The sequence below is a fragment of the Procambarus clarkii genome, chromosome 39 (genome assembly GCF_040958095.1).
Source record: "Procambarus clarkii isolate CNS0578487 chromosome 39, FALCON_Pclarkii_2.0, whole genome shotgun sequence".
Lineage (NCBI taxonomy): Eukaryota > Metazoa > Arthropoda > Malacostraca > Decapoda > Cambaridae > Procambarus > Procambarus clarkii.
In genome coordinates this window covers 10,616,587-10,622,269 of record NC_091188.1, presented here as the reverse complement: position 1 = coordinate 10,622,269, position 5,683 = coordinate 10,616,587, and positions in this window count along the sequence as shown.

The window sequence follows — 5,683 nt, the reverse complement described above, 5'->3', positions numbered from 1 at the left end:
CATCTTAGTTATCATGTCTTATACATGTAGTCGTGTTAAGGAGGTCTAGCATTATGGGGTTGTAGAACTGAATACATGGTGAATTAGAGCGTTTCTATGAGATTGGTTTTACGTTGGTTGGCGTCTAACTTTGGACCGATAGACAAATATTTTATCTTATAATATGTGAATACCCGTGTGTATATCACACACACACACTCGTGTGCGTACATACACATGAACAAAAATCAGGCAAGAAAGAGAGGGGGTGGGCAGACTGCATATTTTTGGATTGCCAGAAAGTCTATGACACAGTACCACATAGGAGACTAGTGCACAAACTGGAGATGCAGGCAGGAGTGAAAGGGAAGGTACTCCACTGGATAAGGGAGTACCTAAGCAACAGAAGACAGCAGTCACTGTAAGGGGTGAGGTCTCGGAATAACGAGGCTTCACCAGTGGAGTCCCTTAGGGATCAGTTCTTGGACCTATACTGTTCCTGATATATGTAAATGATCTCCCAGAGGGAATAGACTCCTTCCTCTCGATGTTTGCTGATGATGCAAAAATTATGAGAAGGATTAAGACAGAAAGACAGTATGAGCCTACATGATGACCTAAATAAAGTAAAGGAATGGTCCAACAAATGGTTACTAAAGCTCAACCCAAGTAAATGTAAGGTAATGAAACTAGGTGGAGGAAATAAGAGGCCAGACACTGGATACCGTATGGGATATAAAATCCTTCATGAAACGGACAGAGAGAATGATCTAGGAGTTGATATCACGACAAACCTGTCTCCTGAAGCTCACCTCAAAAGAATAACATCGGCGGCGTATGCGAACCTGGCTAACATTAGAACTGTCTTCAGAAACCTGTAAAGGGAATTCATTGACACACTGCATGTATAAGACATTGAGAGGAACGAGTCTGTTCCCTCTTGGAGATCATTTACATATATCAGGAACAGCATAGGTCCAAGAACTGATCCCTGAGGGACTCCACTGTATAGGGAATCTTTCAGAACCTTGTATACCACGTTTCTAGGGCCAATCCTGGAGTATGCGGCCCCAGCATGGAGCTCGTACCTTGTCAAGCCCAAGACGAAACTGGAAAATGTTCAGAGGTATACCACTAGGGTAGTTTCAGAACTACGAGGCATGAGTTACGATGAAAAGCTGAGTGAACTGCACCTCACGTCGCTAGAAGACAAAAGAGCTCGAGGAGACATGATCACCTCATAAAAAATTCTCAGGGGAATTGACAGGTAGACAAGGATTATTTAACACGGGTGGTACACGCACAAGGGGACACAGGTGGAAGCCTAGTACCCAAATGAGCATCAGAGACATTAGAAAGAACTTTTTTCAGTGTCAAGAGTAGTAGTAAATGGAATGCACTAAGAAGTGATGTGGTGGAGGCTGACTCCATACACAGCTTCAAATGTAGATATGATTGAGCTCGAAAAGCTTAGGAATCTGTACACCAGTAGATTGACGGTTGAGAGGCGGGACCAAAGAGTCGAAGCTCAACCCCCATAGCACAACTAGGTGAGAATACGTATCCCACCAGTAATCAGGGACAAACAAATCCCCGAACGATCACCCTGTGTTAAGCTTCTCCAGAAGAGATCCATAAAGCCATAAGCTTCGTGTTCTGTTTTTCACTTTCTGAGAGAGATGTAAATATACAATATTTGCAGCGACTAACTGCGCGCGTTTGATGCACGCTCCGACGTAAAAATATACAGGAACGTTCCTATAAAACACATCTAATCAAATACATATCACCAGGTTTTCAATTTAACTTCATTAGGCTTCATGAAGATGTTTATTTGATTTTGAGATTTTTACAAATACAAACATTTTGGTTTGTTTACGAAGTATGACAGCAGTCGTGCTTTCGTTCCTCGCTTGTAAAGATTTTATAAATATATTTATACATTACATATATATATATATATATATATATATATATATATATATATATATATATATATATATATATATATATATATATATATATATATATATATATTCACACAATTTAAAAAGCTTATTTCATTATACATTCAAGAACCCACAAAACATTCATGGATTAAGTCGCCTCTTAAAAAAAACATGAAGAAATATGAATTATTCAGATTATTCAGACTGCATTTTCTTTCCTCCATGGCCACTTTGCTCCGTTTTAAATTTAGAGTTTCTCGCTAAAGTTTGCACCAGCGTAATAACTAGCACCGAGGAAAATTATAACTTAATCACAACTCGAGAGAGTCATATATATATATATATATATATATATATATATATATATATATATATATATATATATATATATATATATATATATATATATAAATTAACTCAGGTATTACTGAGAGTATTTTTCCTTCCCCGGGAGGGAATTTGGGAGTTGTCGGGAGGTTCGTCCCTCCCCAGGCTGACCTACTGTCTTAGATGTTCGCCGTTTTTCAATAATATTAAATTAGAAGAGTACGACAGCTTGCTGAAATCAATGTTAGAAAAAGCCCTCAACCATTCTCTCAGCTACTCAGTGGAAACAAGCCTCCCTTCCTGTCAGACTTGGGGGGGGGGGGCCTCGGCGTTCACACAGCAACACAAACTGCTGTACCAGCGTTCCTGTCTCTTCAGTGGCGTCTGACAACCTGGTGCAGGAAATCCTACCTGATTACCTAGGTCAACAGGCAGTGGTACATGATTCCAGCTTTACAGACTGCACCATCAAATGGGTCTCTCTTGCAGGACCTGCACTCCAACCACCACCTTCTGGGGCTCACAAACAATCCACAAAACAACATGCCTAGGAGCTGTAACAACACAACATGACACTGCCCGACTTATAGCTGTAGCAGCTCCCCATGCAGGTGACTTCCTGTTAGCAACCCCAGGAACGCGTCTCACGTTCAACCTGCCATATTTTGACAGACATTCAACTGGCAGTCCATATTTTTGGACTACCAGAAAGCCTTTGACAAAGTTCCACATAAGAAGCTAGTGAAAAACCGTGGAGATGCAGGCAGGAGTGCAAGGGAAGGTACTCCATTGGATAAGGGAGTACCCTAAGCAACAGAAGACAGCGAGTCACTGTGAGGGGTAAGGTCTCAGATTGGTGAGACGTCACCAGTGGAATCCTGCAGGGTTCCAATGGTGACGTCTCACCAATGACTACGACCTAGATGTATAAAATTCGTAATGTGCCATGTTTACTTAGAAGCTGATTTCAATCTCAATAGCTATTCAAAAATCAATTGCTTATTAAAATTAGTTTTGTGGTAGGTGAGTTAATAGTCTAGTTTAAATCATTAACCATTTTTTCAATAATATAGTCACTACCCTAGTTAGATTTTTATTAGTTTAGCCATTAATGTAGCTTGATATGTAGTAGTTTAGTCATTAACCTAGTCTGCAATCACTATTTATAATATCTGACCTTTTATAAAAGAAATTGGACAAATGAACTCGTTTCAAAAAGTAACTAGCAATGTATGTGAACTATATTAAATGTCAATTAAAATTTCGAACAAATTAGCAGTTCTGGCCTGAGGGAATTCTGGAGCCAGATTCACGAAAGCACTTACAAACGTGTACATCTTTTCTCAATCTTTGGCACCTTTGTTTCCAGTTATTAAACAGTTAATGAGCTCCGAAACACCAGGAGGCTGTTTATAACAATAACAACAGTTGAATGGGAAGTTTTCATGCTTGTAAACTGTTTAATAAATGTAACCAAAGCCGTCAAAGATTGAGGAAAGATGTACACGTTCGTAAGTGCTTTCGTCAATCTGGCCCCTGGCCTACTCACCACTAGGCTACAGGCATCACCACAAACGTCAAGAGACACAGAGATCAGGTTAAGTTTATTACCAACTTTACCTTTTTGTATATAACTCTTTTTGGGAAATCAAAAGTTTACAAAAGACACTACGGGCTCACCATAGCCCGTGCTACTTGGAACTTTTTGTTCCAGGTAGCGAATCTTTAACAACAACAACAAAAGTTTACATAAAAAATATAAATATTCCCCAGTTTTCCCCCGGTTACAATTGCTTTTTATCATTTCACCAAAAAATTAATAGTTTTTAACGTTCATAGGCATTGTTCTACTCATATATTTAAATACATATTTTAAAAAGTATTTTAAATGAGTTGCTGCACGATTTACCGCAATGCGCCAAAAAAAAAAAATACACAGAAGCCTCTGTATTTTCAGTATTATCGTAATATTTCTCTGGCAGTATTCATACATCGAATTATTCTTCAATATTCCAACCCATCTTTCTACCTTAATGCTCCGTTACTTTTGTTTACAGAGATTGTTATGGATTAGGATAGCCATAACGGGAACTGATATCGCCTATGTTAATTCACATATGTAATTTATATATATATTTTAGGTGTTGCTACACCTTTTTCATGTATGTACCCCAGGCGAAGACAGTATAGTTGTGATTAGTTGTAACTTTTTTAATAAGCATCAGGGGCTTTGCTACCCATTCGTTCCTGTATTCTGGAACTGGGAATTTTCTGTCACCTTTCAATGTAATCAGTACTTTAAAATTGCTCTATCATTATTATATTATTTGTCTTTATAAATACGCTATCTTGTTACAGATTATCTTTATTTCCTTCGACATATGCTTAGATAACAGAACATGACATACGCTTAGATAACAGAGCATGACATATGCTTAGATAACAGAGCATGGCATATGCTTAGATAACAGAGCATGAAATATGCTTAGATAGTAGAGCACGACATATGCTTTTTTTTTTTTTTTTTTTTTTTTTAGATATATACAAGAGTTGTTACATTCTTGTACAGCCACTAGTACGCGTAGCGTTTCGGGCAAGTCCCTGGAATACGATCCCCTGCCGCGAAGAATCGTTTTTTCATCCAAGTACACATTTTACTGTTGCGTTAAACAGAGGCTACAGTTAAGGAATTGCGCCCAGTAAATCCTCCCCGGCCAGGATACGAACCCATGACATAGCGCTCGCGGAACGCCAGGCGAGTGTCTTACCACTACACCACGGAGACTGCCTAGACTCCCTTAGATAACAGAGCATGACATATGCTAAGATAACGTAGCATGACATATGCTTAGATAACGTAGCATGACATATGCTTAGATAACAGAGCACGACATATGCTTAGATATCAGAGCATGACATATGTTTAGATAACAGAGCATGACATATGCTTAGATAACAGAGCATGACATATTATCTCGTATAGTTGTAGGCCAAACCTGAATAAGGTAATTAGGACTAATTAAGATACCTTTTAACGTAATATTGATCAATTCGTTAAAAAATGCGACGTATTAGTAAAAGTTAAAGCGCCGCAATATTGACGTTTTCTGTGTTTCAGCCTCAATAGGTTGAGTGGGTTGCCTGAGCGTGCATGTTTTGGGAAAGGCAGAACAATTTAATTTTCCACAGTGTGACAAATTAAGAGAAGGTTCTGCTGGTTGTGGTACAGGAGTACGTAAGTGGAACAGTAGCTCGTAAGTGACGCAGGACTTCATAAATGGTACAGGAGCACGTAAGTGGAACAATAAGGTCGTAAGTGGTGCAGGACCCCATAAACAGTACAGGAACACGTAAGTGGAACAGTTGCTCGTGTGTGTGTGTATATATATATATATATATATATATATATATATATATATATATATATA